At 37.1% G+C, this 16139-nt stretch overlaps 1 pseudogene across 1 annotated transcript in view; it reads right to left on the bottom strand.

The window, feature by feature from the left end:
• LOC146785420 (ras association domain-containing protein 4 pseudogene) overlaps positions 1-16139 on the bottom strand; it is a 222101-nt pseudogene that overhangs the window by 40694 nt on the left and 165268 nt on the right. The window contains exon 2 of the transcript XR_014970402.1: positions 655-776. The product of XR_014970402.1 is annotated as a ras association domain-containing protein 4 pseudogene (transcript). The remainder of the gene's footprint in view (positions 1-654; positions 777-16139) is intronic.

Genomic DNA, 16139 nt, shown 5'->3' with positions numbered 1-16139 from the left:
AGCCTCCCGGCCATCCCATCAATGTGCCTTCACCAGCTGACCAGAACTGCTGCCGCCACTTTCCACTCTGACAGGTCAGTACTACTGCGCATCCTGCAGTGGCTGGACGCTATGGAGAGCCGGCTCTTCAGGATGGAGCAGAGCCTGGACCAGCTCCAGACCCAAATACACAATGCCGTCTTCTAGTCCTTTTTTATTTTTTGCTTTGGTGGGAGGCACTTGTTGTAGGTGGAGAGGGTGTTAAACCAGTTGGGCCTGGGTGTTTTTTTTTAGGTCTTTGGACATTTCAATTTCATATTTTGTGCATTGGTGGTTGGGTCAGTTTAGAGGGGTGGGCTTGTTGTGGGTAGAGTGGATAGGCTTGTTTGTAAACAAATATAGGGGCAACCTATTATATTTTCTCAACATTTATGCCTGAAGTATTTTCCTTTACATTTACTTTGCACTGCTGCCTTTAGTTTTTACGCATCCTGTTGTTTATGTGCTTGTAAGAGTGCACTGCTTAGTTATATCTCCCTAACTATCTTCACCATTAGGGAGGATACTGCCATATGCTATATTGTAAACAACAACCTAGACAAATGATCCCTTGCAGAAGCAGTTAGTACCTACTTAGCAACTTAGCTAGTTCACTTCACTCTGTAGTTGTCTTACCTGAATATAGATGAAGCAATAACAAGGAAGGAATGCATCACAGCTTCACAAGCGAGGTCCCACTTCCACCCAGGTGAGCTACAACTGTAGGATTATTTGGAAGGATTATCCATTGTAGGCAACTAAATGGAAATAAAAACACTGAGTTAGTGGGTTATATAAAAGCTTTACAAAGAATGAGACCAGGCTACTACATGATGACATGACAAGAATTCCTGAAAGTGATAAAATAACAAAAATAACAAAAAATAGCAATAGTAGTAACTTGAGCAATGAGGAGCTACTAGTAACTTACAAAATCATTGTGTCATAAAAAATGGACTCAAAGTCTGGAGTGGGCAAGCTTAGTTAGGCGTTTACGCAACAAAAGTCCTGAATGATGATGCTGACAACTGATGTTCTTCGTTCTATATCTAAAATATAGAGCACTTTTTATGCATGGGTGGGTAAATGGGGCCATTGTGGGCCATCGCTTAGAAGATCCTGCAGTGAGTTGGTGTTGCTTTCACCAATTCTGCCCCACCAAGTGTATGATCCATTGATGGTGTAAATTAACCCTTGCCTCAATAAATCACAGAGCCGGGGGGAAGAGGGGGAAGGGTTTGATGAATGGATAGGAAAGGGCAAAAGATTGGACAAAGACAAACACTTCACAAGGACAACATTCATCTGGGCAATGAGCAGCACGTCATTTGTCATCAATCCATTGTGGAAGGAAACAAAGGAATGAGTATGATGGAGTACAGTTAATTGCATTGCAAACAGTCCTTCTGCCCTTGAGACCCAAGTTGTCAGATATCTAAATGTTCTGTCTTCTAGTTTGGGAGTGAACCCACCCACCCAGTTCTCCAAATATGAATGATTAAAGACAAATGACACTGTATTGCAAAATTTGATGGTGCATCTACATTCTCCTTGGGAATGTCTGTAACTCTTGGGTGTCTGTCTGGACTGGTCCAGTAGGTAAGCAGCTTTTGCCTTTCATTCGTGTAGGAGACTAGACGGCCTGCGGATTGTAAGACAGAAACTGCATTTTAGAGACAAGCAGTAGGAAGGTAAGTCTCTCTCTCTCTCTTTCGCTTCTCTTCTCTTCTCTCTCCTCCCACCCATAAGGGAGGTATGTAAATTAAGGGCATGATTTAAAAATGTTGCATGACACCTGCAATGGGTAAAGGTGTGTATTTTCTTAAGGAGCAAAAAGCAATGTATGTAAGGAATTCCTCGGTGTTACCTCTGGCTCATTGAGTTTGTGAGAATATATATTTTTTTTAATACAGTCTTGCGAATATATATATATATATTACCTACTGGCGGTCGGCAGTAGGTAGTTATAGTTAGGACCGTGTTTCCATAGGAAATCCGCAACATTCTATTTTGAATAACTTTGGCGCCGATTGACGAATCCTGGCGAAATTTTCAAAATAGGTGGGTCGCTCCGCTCTGCTCCTACCCTTAAAGTCTCGGGGGGATTAGTCAAGCGGGTGCTGAGAAAAAGGGGGGGGTCCAAAAACGTGTTTTCCCCATGCATTTTTCCATAGGACCTTTAGTCCAAGCTACAGCCCAAACGGCTGAACAGAATTACTTGAAATTTGGCAGAGAGGTAGTCCTCAGTTCAGGGATGTGCCTTTTGTAGGTCTGGTGTAAATGTGTTCAGTATTTGCTGAGAAAATAGCATTTAAATCAATATATATATCTATAGGCGTGCTCCGAGCGTGTACGGTAAGCTTACCGTACGCGTACGCTGCCGTGCGCGAGCGCAATTCTGATTGAGGGTTACATGACTGTAAACATTCGAATCGGTCGAAATCAGGAAGTGTCGGCCTCCATTTTGTGTGTCTCACACTGATAAACAAAGGAGGAGAACGTGGAAAGGGGGCAACGAAGAGAGTTGCAGACCCCCTAGCATTTGTCAGGGGGTCCAAGAAGGTCATAAAAGTATGAAAAATACATTTAAATTTTTTTTAAAAAAATCGCGGGGTGCGCGTACGGTAAGCTTACCGTACGCGTACGGTAGAAAAAAAAACCAATAAAAAAAATAGAAGAAAAAAACAAATTTAAGTGTTAAGATATTAGGGGGCTCTAAAAAGAGCCGTTGTGTTTATGAAGTGTTTTTTGGTACCTATGAGTAAGTACCGATGCAGAGTCTAAAGTTCAAGAGGAAGACTCTGTTGCCTTCATCAGTGAAATGTACACCGTCTCTTCTATAAATGCCTTGCATGTTGTAACGCAAGTTGTTGTGGTATATAGAACCCATACCATAGTCTCTGAGGAAAGCAGAAATACATTTGTTGACGTGCTTTCTTGCTTTGTCAATCTGCGGACAAAATTGGTTGGACCAGTTCCACTTTTGCCTTTGGCATATGTTAGAATATACAAAGGCAGATTGAGTAAAAAGCGACATCAATTGTACAAAGGTGTCCTTAATAAGCATTTCCAGACCTACACCAGTTAAAGTGCCTAGGTCATTTCCACCACAGTGCACAATAATAAGGTTAGGCTGTGGGAGATGTTGAAAGGTTTTCACCAAAGGCAATAATTGGTGCCACTTTAACCCTCTCTGACCAATCCATTTAATGTCTACATTTGGCAAAGCAAGGTCTCTCACCATACCTCTGATTTCTGCATACTTTTCACTCCAGAAGACATAGCTGTGACCTACAATCCACACTGTGAACATCTTTCAAGGAGATCTGGATGCACTCAGGTGTCTTTCAGTAGAATGGCAATATGAAATGAAAGACAGTTGAAAAATGGAGGCATACATATTTTTTTTAAATAAAAAGAACTCATTGGCTGATTCAAATCTTTTTACAGTAAAAAGTAGGCTGTATGTGTACATTTTTAGAAGCATGTTTTGTATTGGTTCAGAAAATTGTGTTCCCACAGAAGATTAGTTTGGATTTGCTGTTAGGTTGGACAGGTGAAGCACTCTTGCTCTTTGGATTTGAAACATTGTGTGGTGAACTTCTGAGCTCTCTCGTCACAGCAGTGTTCCATGAGCTGTTGCTATGGTAGCAGGCAGAAGTCAAGTTGGGGGAAGGGTACATTTGGAAAAGGGTTGAAGTTTTCAACCAATAGAAATGTGTGATTTCATTTGAAAAAAAGTGGGAAGCACTGAGATTTGTAATTAACATGTATATGTGTGAAAAAAGAGAGGGAAACATTGCCATTTACTGGTTGTGGAGAGAGGAGAGAGGTGTAGAGCTCTGATATTCTGACTCTGATAGTCTGCTGTTTGAGTGCCACATTTCTTTCTCAACTAACTAATTTTAAAGGTGAGTTATGATTTTGAGAGGGGATGTATGTGGTGATTTTTGATATAAATATTAGAATTGTGATTCTTCTTTAAAAGTTATGTTTTACATTTTGTGGTTTGGGAGATATTTAACTGTCTTTAACTATTTAAATATTATGGAGTGTGTTTTTACCATAAGTTAAGGTGTACTGGTATCACTGAGGAATACTGTTTTGTGCCTAGAATCAACCCATGAGTCTGTGTGCACACAGGAATTGTTGTTAGAGATTTTAATAGTGATGGTCCGGTACAGTAAGAATGGCATTTGTAGGAAAGGGGCAGCTTTCTTTTTGTAAATATGATGGTTTCCATTCAGCATAAATCAGTAAGACACAAATGGGAGGCAAATGCTAACACATTTGAAATTGATGTCGCAGATTTTGCTTATAATCATGCAATTGCTGAGCTTGGTCATACATATACAAAACTGCAATTAAACCTTGCCACACATGTACTTTTACATATATTACTACAATGTTTAAGCTGTTATGGATGCATGCATGAATATGTCTCTTGCAACTGAAATACACAGTCTGCATAAGCAGACTCTTAGCACACACCCAGCAGTTTATCCTGTAGAATCATGCTTAGTATTCACAAGTGAGTGGTGTTTCAGGTAGCAGTGAGTAATGCGAATACATTCAACATTACTAAGGCTGATTTCTTTTGCTGGAGTCTAGTCAGTCACCAAGGTCACACATGTTCATGGTCTCAAAAAGCTGTTTGCACATGTGCTGTTTTCTGTATCTGAAAACTGCAATGAAAATGTATGAGACTGTTAGAGTACTTAACACTTGCAGAAAAAAACAGTAGTAAGTGTGCTTTGAAATTGGCAAGCAAATTTCATTTTCTGCCTAAAATCACAGAAAACAGTAGTAAGTGTGCTCTGAAATTGGCAAGCAAATTTCATTTTCTGCCTAGAATCACAGCATGAGTCTCTGAGCACACAGGAATTGTTGAACAGAGATGTATTTCGTGTCACTCTGGCTCTTTTTGGATGTATCCATGCATATGTCTCTTGTAACTGAAAATACACAGTCTGCATAAGCAGACTCTTAGCACACAACCAGCAGTTTATCCTGTAGAATCATGCTGAGTATTCACAAGTGAGTGGTGTTTCAGGTAGCAGTGAGTAACGCTAATACATTCAACATCACTAAGGCTGATTTCTTTTGCTGGAGTGTAGTTAGTCACCAAGGTCACACATGTTCATGGTCTCAAAAAGCTGTTTGCACATGTGCTCTTTTCTGTTTCTGAAAACTGTAATGAAAATGTATCATACTGTTAGAGTACTTAACACTTGCAGAAAAAAACAGTAGTAAGTGTGCTTTGAAATTGGCAAGCAAATTTCATTTTCTGCGTAAAATCACAGCATGAGTCTGTGAGCACAGAGGAATTGCTGTCAGAGATGTATTTTGTGTCACTCTGGTTCTTTTTGGAAGTATCCATGCATATGTCTCTTGTAACTGAAAATACACAGTCTGCATAAGCAGACTCTTAGCACACACCCAGCAGTTTATCCTGTAGAATCATGCTTAGTATTCACAAGTGAGTGGTGTTTCAGGTAGCAGTGAGTAATGCTAATACATTCAACATCACTAAGGCTGATTTCTTTTGCTGGAGTGTAGTCAGTCACCAAGGTCACACATGTTCATGGTCTCAAAAAGCTGTTTGCACATGTGCTGTTTTCTGTATCTGAAAACTGTAATGAAAATGTATGCGACTGTTAGAGTACTTAACACTTGCAGGAAAAAACAGTAGTAAGTGTGCTTTGAAATTGGCAAGCAAATATCATTTTCTGCCTAAAATCAAAGAAAACAGTAGTAAGTGTGCTTTGAAATTGGCAAGCAAATTTCATTTTCTGCCTCGAATCACAGCATGAGTCTGTGAGCACACAGGAATTGTTGTCAGAGATGTATTTTGTGTCACTCTGGCTCTTTTTGGATGTATCAATGCATATGTCTCTTGTAACTGAAAATACACAGTCTGCATAAGCAGACTCTTAGCGCACACCCAGCAGTTTATCCTGTAGACTCATGCTTAGTATTCACAAGTGAGTGGTGTTTCAGGTAGCAGTGAGTAACGCTAATACATTCAACATCACTAAGGCTGATTACTTTTGCTGGAGTGTAGTCAGTCACCAAGGTCACACATGTTCATGGTCTCAAAAAGCTGTTTGCACATGTGCTGTTTTCTGTATCTGAAAACTGTAATGAAAATGTATGAGACTGTTAGAGTACTTAACACTTGCAGAAAAAAACAGTAGTAAGTGTGCTTTGAAATTGGCAAGCAAATTTCATTTTCTGCCTAAAATCACAGCATGAGTCTGTGAGCACAGAGGAATTGTTGTCAGAGATCTATTTTGTGATACTCTGCTTCATTTAGAATTGCATTCATATAAAAAGGGGAAGCTTGTTTTCTGGAAATGTGGTGGTTAGCATTCAGCCTAAAACAGTTTCTCAAATAAGAGGCAAATGCTAACATATTTGAAATCAACATGGTAGATTTTTCTTCCACTCTTGCAATGGGTCATGTAGTTGCTACATGCTAAAAACTCATATTAACCCTTACCACACATGTAGTCTTACATACATGTTTACAGTGTTTATGCAGTTATGTAAGGGTCCATTCAAGTCTCTCTTGCAGCTGACAGTAGACAGTCTCCAGAACCACACTCTTAGCAGAGAGCTAGCTGTTTTTCCTGTACACTCATGCTTACTAATCAGCACTGTGTGGTGTTTTAGGTAGGAGTGAGGAACGCTAATGCATTGAACATCACCAAGGATCATTATCTTTGCTGGAGTGTAGTCAGTCAGCCAGGTTACACATGTACATGCTCTAAAAAAGCTGATTTGACATGTGCTCTTTTCTGCCTTTCTAAACTATAAAGAAAATGTGTCAGACTGTTAGAGTAATTAACAGTTGCAAAAAAAAAAAGTAAGTGTGCTTTTGATTTGCAAATGAAATATCGTGTTCTGCCTAGAATCACACCAAGAGTCTGTGTGCACACAGGAATTGTTCTTAGAGATTACATTCGTGTTGGTTTTGTTGTGTTTTTCACTTGTAGGAAAGGGGTAGATAGTGTTATAAGAAAAGAAAAGATCATAACAAATATAGTAATATATTTAAATTACAAAAAGGTATTTTTTTCTAGTGTCTTTCAGGTATTGCTGTAGAGCAGTGAAGGAAATATAAGATGCCTATAAAATCAAGACAGCGAAAACAACAGAAAAAACATGTATATTTGAAGACAACTGGAGGACCCAAGTTAGTTGAAGATGCTCATGTTGGGAAAAAGAAAAAGTCTTCTGGTAAGCAGACAAAGGAATTCTTTAAAAATATATTCAAAAAAAGGAAAAATTTAAAAAATGTCCCCATTGGAAAAACTGTTTCAAGTAGAAAACAACAGGAGAATAGTGAGAATTTACTAAATGCTAATGTACAAGCAGAAGCTATAAAAATTGACTTGAAAAGAAAATCAGCATTTAAAGAGATCCGTAGGAAAATGTTTCAGAGAAGAGTGATGTCCAATTTGCTAAAGGATGTGAAAAAATATAAGAAAAGAGCTAAATTTTACAAGAGAAAAAAATATATTGAAGCCATTGTAGCTAAGGCTTTAGAATTAAAAAGAAAACTATTCATTTTAATTTTGAACAGGATGCGTACATTAGAAAAAATAGTCAATGTCATGAAGTCACAAAGCAAAACGAAAAGAGTAGTGAAAAGAAATAACTTTTGTAAAGTGTTTTTAGGAGAATGGATGCATAGTTCAAGTACTGAACCATTTTTTAATGAAGAGAGTTATCTTCAAAGTAATAGTTTGCTGCATGCAGTTGACACCACTGGACGAGCATATGAAGTAAAAGATGGTTGTAAAATGGAAAAGGAGAAAATGGTTCCAAAAAATGAGGAAGAAGTGATTGCAGATGAGGTTATGGGGAGACGTCCTAAAGCCCCAGTGTATACTTGGAATTGTAGTAGTGTTTGTACTTTGCGACAGGAATCTATTGATAAATTACGTGAGTTTTTAAGAGAATATAGTAAAAAGAGTGTTAAACAGAAGATTAAGGTGCTTCAAGGACTAGATCCATGCAGAGTGAGAGAGAATATACTGGTTTGCAAGGACACTCTCTGGTTTGTCTATCTAGGAAAGTTTGTCAAAGTGTTTTTCACCATTTTAGGATGCTGGCAGTTCATCATATTGAAATTAGAAAATTTGTGAGAAGATTGTATTTTGCTAAAAGTCCAGCACTAAAGTTAAATGATGTTAATAAGGCTCTGTTCCGTGGATCTGTATCAGATGTTGAGAAGGTTACTGATGAAATTCAGTTAAGTTACTTTGGTCTGGAACAAGAAAGTGCAGGGAATGACACAGTTATTGAGGAAAATGTGGAAGAGAATGTAGAACCCTCCGTAAATAAGAAATTTGAAGATCGAATAACAAAATTTGCTATCATCTCTAATGAAAGACCAAATATTACTTGTATTTGTTGCCGGAGAAGCCATTATAAAATCCAAACAAGGAATGTTGATCTCTAAAAAAAGTGAAGAAGAAGAAAATTATAAGTGGAAGGATTTTGCAACATATATATTTCTTGAAAATTGTTTTGATTTGGGTGAAGATCATCGTATTTGTAAATACTGTTACAACAAGTTAGAAGAAAATAAAATGCCAGCTAGAGCTGTACATAATAATTTAGAATTGGTTGAAGTTCCTGCAGAACTTTCTGATTTAAATACGTATGAGTCTATACTCATTTAATGTGTTCATCCGTTCTAGACCATAGTACGTATGGAGCCAAAAACAGGCAAATTACCGCCTTCAGATTTACAGAGAGGTTTAAAAGGAAGAGTTGTCTATTTGCCGTTGGATTTGAAAAAAATATGGTAACTATTGATACAGATACTTTGGAAACTGAACCATTAGTTATTCTGGTTAATGGTGTACCTACAAAGAGTAAGAAAATTTGGCAGGAGCTGGTAGATGTACGGAAAGTACAAAGAGCAAATTTATATTTGAAAAGGAATAATAAATGGTATGAATCAATTTATATAGATGAAGATGAAGAAGATGTACTAGGAGACACAGAAACACCAACTGGGCAAATTGAAAAAGTTGACAAGTCAAAAGAAGAAGAAATTTATGAACATTTCAGCATACATCCTCTTCATTCAAAAGAAGTAATGGCAAACACCATTGATCTGTTTCAAATGAAAAAAGCACAAGGAACTCCCGTGAGTGTATGGGAGGAGAGCTTGGAAGCTCGTTGTTTTCCCCAGCTGTTTCCTACAGGAGAAGGTGGACGATACGATGAACGTCCAGTCCAGATTCCTGCTTCTGAGTATCGGACTACAAGATTATATGCAGAAGATCCCAGATTTCGTCAAAGTATTCCTTATTTGTTCCATCTGTTATTTGAAAGTGACTTGTCTGCACTATCTTATGCAGTAAACCACATTTTAAAAAGTGGAACACATCTACATAATGTGTCTGCTAAGGATTTTATGAACAAAGTGCAGCAGCGAGATGATCATTTGGAATCACAATTGATCAATCTGATGGCTTGTCAGCGTGGGACGAATGAATATTGGTACCGACGCCATGGAGAATTGAAATGTATGTTACGGAATTTAGGAACTCCTACATGGTTCCTAACCCTAAGGTGTGCCGAGTACGCTTGGGATGATTTACTGGATTTTCAACGAGAGGCAAATTCAAACATTAAAAACATCGAATACAAGACAGCAGGAGAACTGTGCTCATTGGATCCGGTTAATGTTTGCAGATATTTCAATCATAGATTTGAGGCTATGATGTCCTTCATCTGCAATAAAAAAATCCACCTCTTGGAGAAGTTGTGGATTTCTTTTGGAGAAAAGAGTACCAAGCAAGAGGTGCTCCTCATATTCATATGCTGTTGTGGATCAAGGATGCTCCAAAATTTGGAACAGATGCTGATGAAGTAGTGTTATCTTTCATTGAAGAATATGCAACATGTGCTATACCTAAAAGCACAGAAGAGAAAAAGTTAAAAGAGCAAGTTTTACGTTTCCAAAGTCATCGGTGTGGAAAATACTGTCGACGGAAGTACAAGACCAAAGATAAATTCTACACAAAATGTCGATTTGGATTTCCTAGACCTGTTCTTTCAAAAGGAAGAGTCAACAGTTTTATGTCAGCTGTGCGACATACTATTACAAGAAAATCTCCCAAAAATACGTACAACCTAATAAGAAAAGAAGAGTCAAAATATATAAATGACTACAACCCAGTCATTTTATCCATGTGGAATGCTAACATGGATATTCAGTATGTGGCAGACAATTCTATTGCTGTTGCTCGGTATGTCACATCTTACATCACTAAATCTGAGAAAATGGAATTGAAGGAAATGTGGGAAGAGATTTCTCATGAGAAGACTGTCAGTAAGAAGCTGTAAAGTTTCAGTTTAAAGATGTTATCACTTCGAGAAAATGGATCCTACGAATGTTCAGATAGGTTATCATCTGCAAGTCTGTACTCGAAATCAAGAAGAATAATTTGGGTCAGTTTAGGCCTTGCAGGAATGCGAAATCGGGTACTGAAATCTGTTGGAGAAATTGAATATTTGTCCGAGAACGACCCAGAAAGTACAGATATTTTGAAAACAAACATGTTGGACACATATTACCCAAAAAGAAGTCATCATCTTGAGAACATGTGTCTCTATGAAGTGCTGCAGAACTACATTTTTTCACGGAAAGCCACAGAAGACATCAACAATGGAAAATATAAAGTCATTGGTGAGGAAGGATGTTTGGTGAATCAATCAAAAGGAAGTTTGATTAATCCAAGGAAGCTGAGTTGTGACACTACTGACAAAAAGGATTTTACTACTTGGCACTTTTACAGCTGTTTAAACCATGGCGTTCAGAGGACGAACTACTTGGAGAATTTCAAAGCTATGAGGATTCATTTAATGCATGTAAAGATACCATTGAATGCAGTATTTTCAGGAATTATGTCCAAATGTTAAACGAAGAAATTGAACAGGAAGCTACAATTGCAGCTGAAGTAGCTAGAGACAGTTCTCAAGACAGCCAAAGTTCTGGAACGCTCAGTCAAGATCCACTAGGACAGCCAATCTTAGAAAATGAAGCTGCAATAGCCATGACTGAAGTGGAAACGGCTATGAATCAAGCTCAGGAAGATTTAATAGACTTACCAGATTTGGAACAACAACTGAATGAAGAACAACAACAAATTTATGAAGAAGTCAGAAAAAAAATTGATCACGGATTACTACATGAAAATAAAGAGTGCACATGCACATCATTTGAACCAATTAGGTTGTATGTGAGTGGACAAGCTGGAACTGGGAAAAGTATCTTAATTAAAGTCATCAGAAGCTACCTACAGCAAAAAACTGATTCAACTTTATCTTGTGTTGTTACTGCTCCAACTGGGTTAGCAGCATATAATATTAAAGGAATTACTCTCCATCGCTTGCTAATGTTACCAGTGGAGCATGAGAACAAAATAGAATATCACAAGCTAACTGGCGAAGCATGCTTCGAAGTTTCAAGAGTGTTGAAGAAGATGCAAGTTCTCATTATTGATGAGGTAAGCATGGTATCAAACTTAATGCTTGCCTTTGTGCATTTAAGAATGCAGCAAATTCTAAAGAGAGACTATGACGTGTTATTTGGTCGAAAACATGTTATAGTTTTTGGGGATCTTCTACAGCTTACTCCAGTTAAAGGACAACCAGTGTTTAATACTGTGACACATGAGGACACGAAGAAGTCATTAGGAAGCATTGGTAATGCGAATATTTGGTCATTCTTTGAGTACAAAGAACTCACTACCAATATGAGGCAAGCAAACGATGAAGAATATGGAAGTATTCTGAAAGATATCAGAATTGGACTACTCACAGAAGTTGGCAGAAAAGCATTACAGAGTCGGTTGCTACATAATTTATTTCCAAGTGAAGAAATAGTTGCAGAGAAAATATACAAGAACATTGCAGAAAAAAATACTGTAATCTGCTTAGTGCCAACACTACGTGAATGCTCAATATTCAATGAGGAACTTTTGAAATTGGAAAAGGAAGAGATTAAGAAAATGGAAGCAGTGGACACAATCCAACATGAAAGAATTACTATTACATTAACAGGCGAACTGAAAAATAAATTGGATTCTCTAGAGAAGAACATTTCGAAAACAGCTGGATTAGAAAAAAATCTATATCTTTGCATGAACTGTCGAGTATTTTTAAGGAGAAATTTGGATGTTGAAAAAGGTTTAGTAAATGGAGCTATGGGTAAAGTTGTGGGTTTTGTTAACTACCAGAAAAAAGAAGGAATTGAGTTTTTAAAAATAAAATTTGATCAGATTGAAGAGGTAAAAGACATTAGTCGTTGTTCAGTTCGTTTTTTGCTTGTGAAAGACTTATATGTACGTAGGAAGCAGTTTCCATTTTCTCTAGCATATGCTGTAACTATTCACAAGTGTCAAGGATTAACTGTTGATAGTGCATTTGTAAACATTGGATCTACTGTGTTCAAAGAAGGTATGGCATATGTTGCTTTGTCACGAGTGAAAACATTATCTGGTTTATTCATGATAGACTTTGATGACTCAAAAGTTAGTGCTGATGCAAATTGTGTAAAGGAGTATAATAGATTAAGAAGAACCTATGCTCCTCATTTAGGTCAGTATCCTGTGTTGGAGAAACGTGTTGTTTGTCGGAAAAGGAGAATTGAGAATATCTGTAATGAGGATGTACAGAAGAGAAAACAAAAAGAGAGTCATGTGATTGCAAGCAAAAAGAAAAAGGACAATGTTGAAGAGGTTGTTGGTTGCCATTTTAAAAATAGCTCTGGTGTCAACTGCTACGCAAATGTAGTGCTGAATGTTGTATTTTATCTTGAAAGTTTGCAAGAGCAGATAATAGAAAATCATGAAAAAAGATTCTGTTCTGTGCTAAGTCTTCTTTATGAGAAGCTGAGTGTTGGTAAAGCTAAAATAGAAAGTGTGACTGAAATTAGAAATCTATTAGATGTATGTTCAGGACGAACACAGTTTTCTCAAAATGTCCAGCAAGATGCACAGGAATTCTTGATGTATATCCTTTTGGTACTTGAAGATGAAGGGATAGAAATTGAAAATTTGTTTGGTCTCTGTTATAAATGGGAACATAGTTGTGAAAACTGTTTCTACACATGCAGCTCTAATGTTGATTCAGAAAGGTTTATCTATTTAACATTGCCAGAGACTAAATCAGTGACTTTTAGTAAATTAGTTAAAGATGCCAATCATAGCATGGAATGTTGTGAATGTAAATCTGACATGTTTTCAACCTTACTTTTAAAGAAATATGGACAGTATGTAATTTTAATGATGCAACGTTGTAGAGCTGATGGAACAAAATTGGACACTTTAATAAAGAAATTTACAGGACCGCAATTATCAATTTCTGGAAAAACTTTTGTCACAGTTGCAATAATTTTCCATGATGGGCCTATTGTAACTTCTGGTCATTACATAGTTTTTCTTAAATGTGAAAAAGGCTGGACACTGTGTAATGATTCTCAATTGGTTTTCAAGCAACGTTTGCCTTTTGATTTAGCAAATTCCTATTTAATTTTTCTGAAACCAAAATTTTAGACAGAAATTGCAACATCTGTACAAAACATTATTGCAATTTAATTGGATTACCATTGGAAATGTCATCAAAAAATATTTTAAAAATTACCATTTGGCCCAAAGGAAAGGTAATAATTTGCATTGTGGACTTCTTTGACACAAATTATTTTGGTGATTATGCTTATGCAACAGAATTTTCAGGCGATATTTATTGGAATTAGTTATTGTTCTTAGGTGAGATTTTTATTGCAAATGTTACATTTCTATTACGGTATGTTTTAGTTAGAAGAGATTCTGGGCTTTTTTTAAACAATCTTTCAGATTGTTTTTTTTTTTGCCCGCTGTTAAGTGATGAATGTAATTGCTTTTACGATTTACAGTGAAATGCAATATATTCTGAAAACAGCAAAAAAAGGGCAAAAAAATGTTTGTTGAAATATGAAAATATGTGCACTGTATTCTAAAATGTATTGTTAAATATTAATACTTTTTTCTTTTTTTACAGATTGAGAAAGGAAAAATATGAAAAATAAACTTCTTTATAGAAAGTTAAATAAATCACTTTTTTTAATTAAGTTATTTTGATTGGCAGGTAAATGTGAAATTTCTGGAATTATTACACATTTACTTTAATGCTCAGTTTTTTTCACTACTCTTCTCTATGTTTTTCTCATTTCTGTAGTAGTCCCTCAAGGACCTTTTAGGTTGATTAAAAAAAATTTGTTTTAAAAAAATAAAAAAAATGCGCGTACCGTACGCGTACGGTAAAAAAATAAAAATAAAAAAAAGTGATTTCAAAAATTTTAAAAAAGTTAAGAGGTAAGGTTGGCTCTTAAAAGAACCGTTGTGTTCATAAAGGGAAAGAGGAAAGAAAGAATGGGAATATTAACAAGGACCACAGATGTGCTGGTCTATCCTATTGTTTATTAGGGAAACACTGGTCTCCGCATGAACAATTAGGCCATGACATCTTGTGCACCTCATTGCAACCCTCCCAAAACGAGGGTTTATATCCAGAGGAGCAGAAAAGGGTGATGCTCCCACCGCAGAGGAAGGGCTCAGCTGAGCTGCCGAAGATGTACTCGGCTGAGCTTCTGCAGGTGTGCTCGGGTGACTTACTGGAGATGTTTCTCCAGTATGTCGAGCATAAGTCCTGGGATGTTTATCCTTAATGTGTCTAACCATAGAGTGATTGCCAAAAGAATACTTCTTCCTTGCATTCCCTCTAGATAAGACACGCTCACAAAGTGAGCAGGTGACTAAAGGAGCCTTTAGCTTTTTCTGCCCCTCTGGATAGGTAAAATATTCCCATACAAAAGAAGTCTTTTGTTTCCTACTTCTCTCTCTGATGATGCTGCTACCAGGCTCACTCTCAGAAGAGGACTGCTGTTCTGCCATCGTATCTCAAAGTCAACTCAGCTCCTTCTCCTAAGGGGTCACAAGCAGTAATGAGGGGAATGGGTGTGGTGTAGGAAGGTTCTAGAACTGAAAGTAGTTTAAACCAATCAAATGTGTTGTTTCTTGATCACATGACCAACCGTGCGCGTACGTTACGCTTACGAAGCACTTACGGAGCGCTTACAGTAAAAGTACGCATGCGCGTACGAAAGACACGCGCGCGCGTGCATGCGCATTACAGGCATGCTCGTACACTTCCGCGTAACGTGCGCGCGCGTGCGCGTGTAAAGCATGCGCTTACGCGTCGCGTAGGAAGTACGGATGCCTACGCAAATTGCGTAACCATACGCAAACAGAGTAGAAATATTACGTACATAAAGCGAAACGTGCGCTTACGGTAAGCTTAACGTACGCGCACGTAAAAATAAAAAAAAAATTAAAAAAAAGTTTGTTAAAGAGTTTCACTATGTTATACAACTATATCTTACCTTTTTTTTTTAAAAGGTGAAACTTTATATATTGCAGAATGCATTACATTTTAGCATAGTGTTTAAAGGGAAAAAAAAGTTTAAAAAAAAGATGTAAAATACCTTGCAAAGTAAAAAAAAAAACGAAATGTTTCACACACGTTAAATTTAAGAATTAGCATTTAAAAAACCATACAAATTCACTGAAAAAACCATGGGTTTCACACACGTTATAGTTAGGAATTAACATTTAAAAAACCTTGCAAATTCAATGAAAAAACCATAAGTTTCACATACGTTATAGTTAGCTGGACATTTCACTCGTAAAAAAACATTGAAATTCCCCCGTTATAGTTAGTTCAGCTAACTATAACTCGCGCGCCCGCAATCCACTGCTGATGACGTCACATATTACATCACTCATGACATGGTCAGTGACATCACTCATGACATCACTGATGACATCTCAAATGACATGGTTTTTTACGAGTGAAATGTCCAGCTAACTATAACGTATGTGAAACTTATGGTTTTTTCATTATATATATATATATATATATATATATTTCTTTTTTTCACATTGCAACTTTCTGATATTCGTCCGCTGGCACTGACTTTGAATGAAGTGTCTGCTCATTTATGTTGCTTCACTTTACTATACTGCATTTTAATTGGGTCTGAACATACAACAATG

Source organism: Triturus cristatus, chromosome 11 (genome assembly GCF_964204655.1).
Source record: "Triturus cristatus chromosome 11, aTriCri1.1, whole genome shotgun sequence".
NCBI classification, from domain to species: domain Eukaryota; kingdom Metazoa; phylum Chordata; class Amphibia; order Caudata; family Salamandridae; genus Triturus; species Triturus cristatus.
The sequence above is the reverse complement of the archived record's forward strand: the minus strand, read 5'-3'. Positions and strand labels throughout refer to the sequence as shown.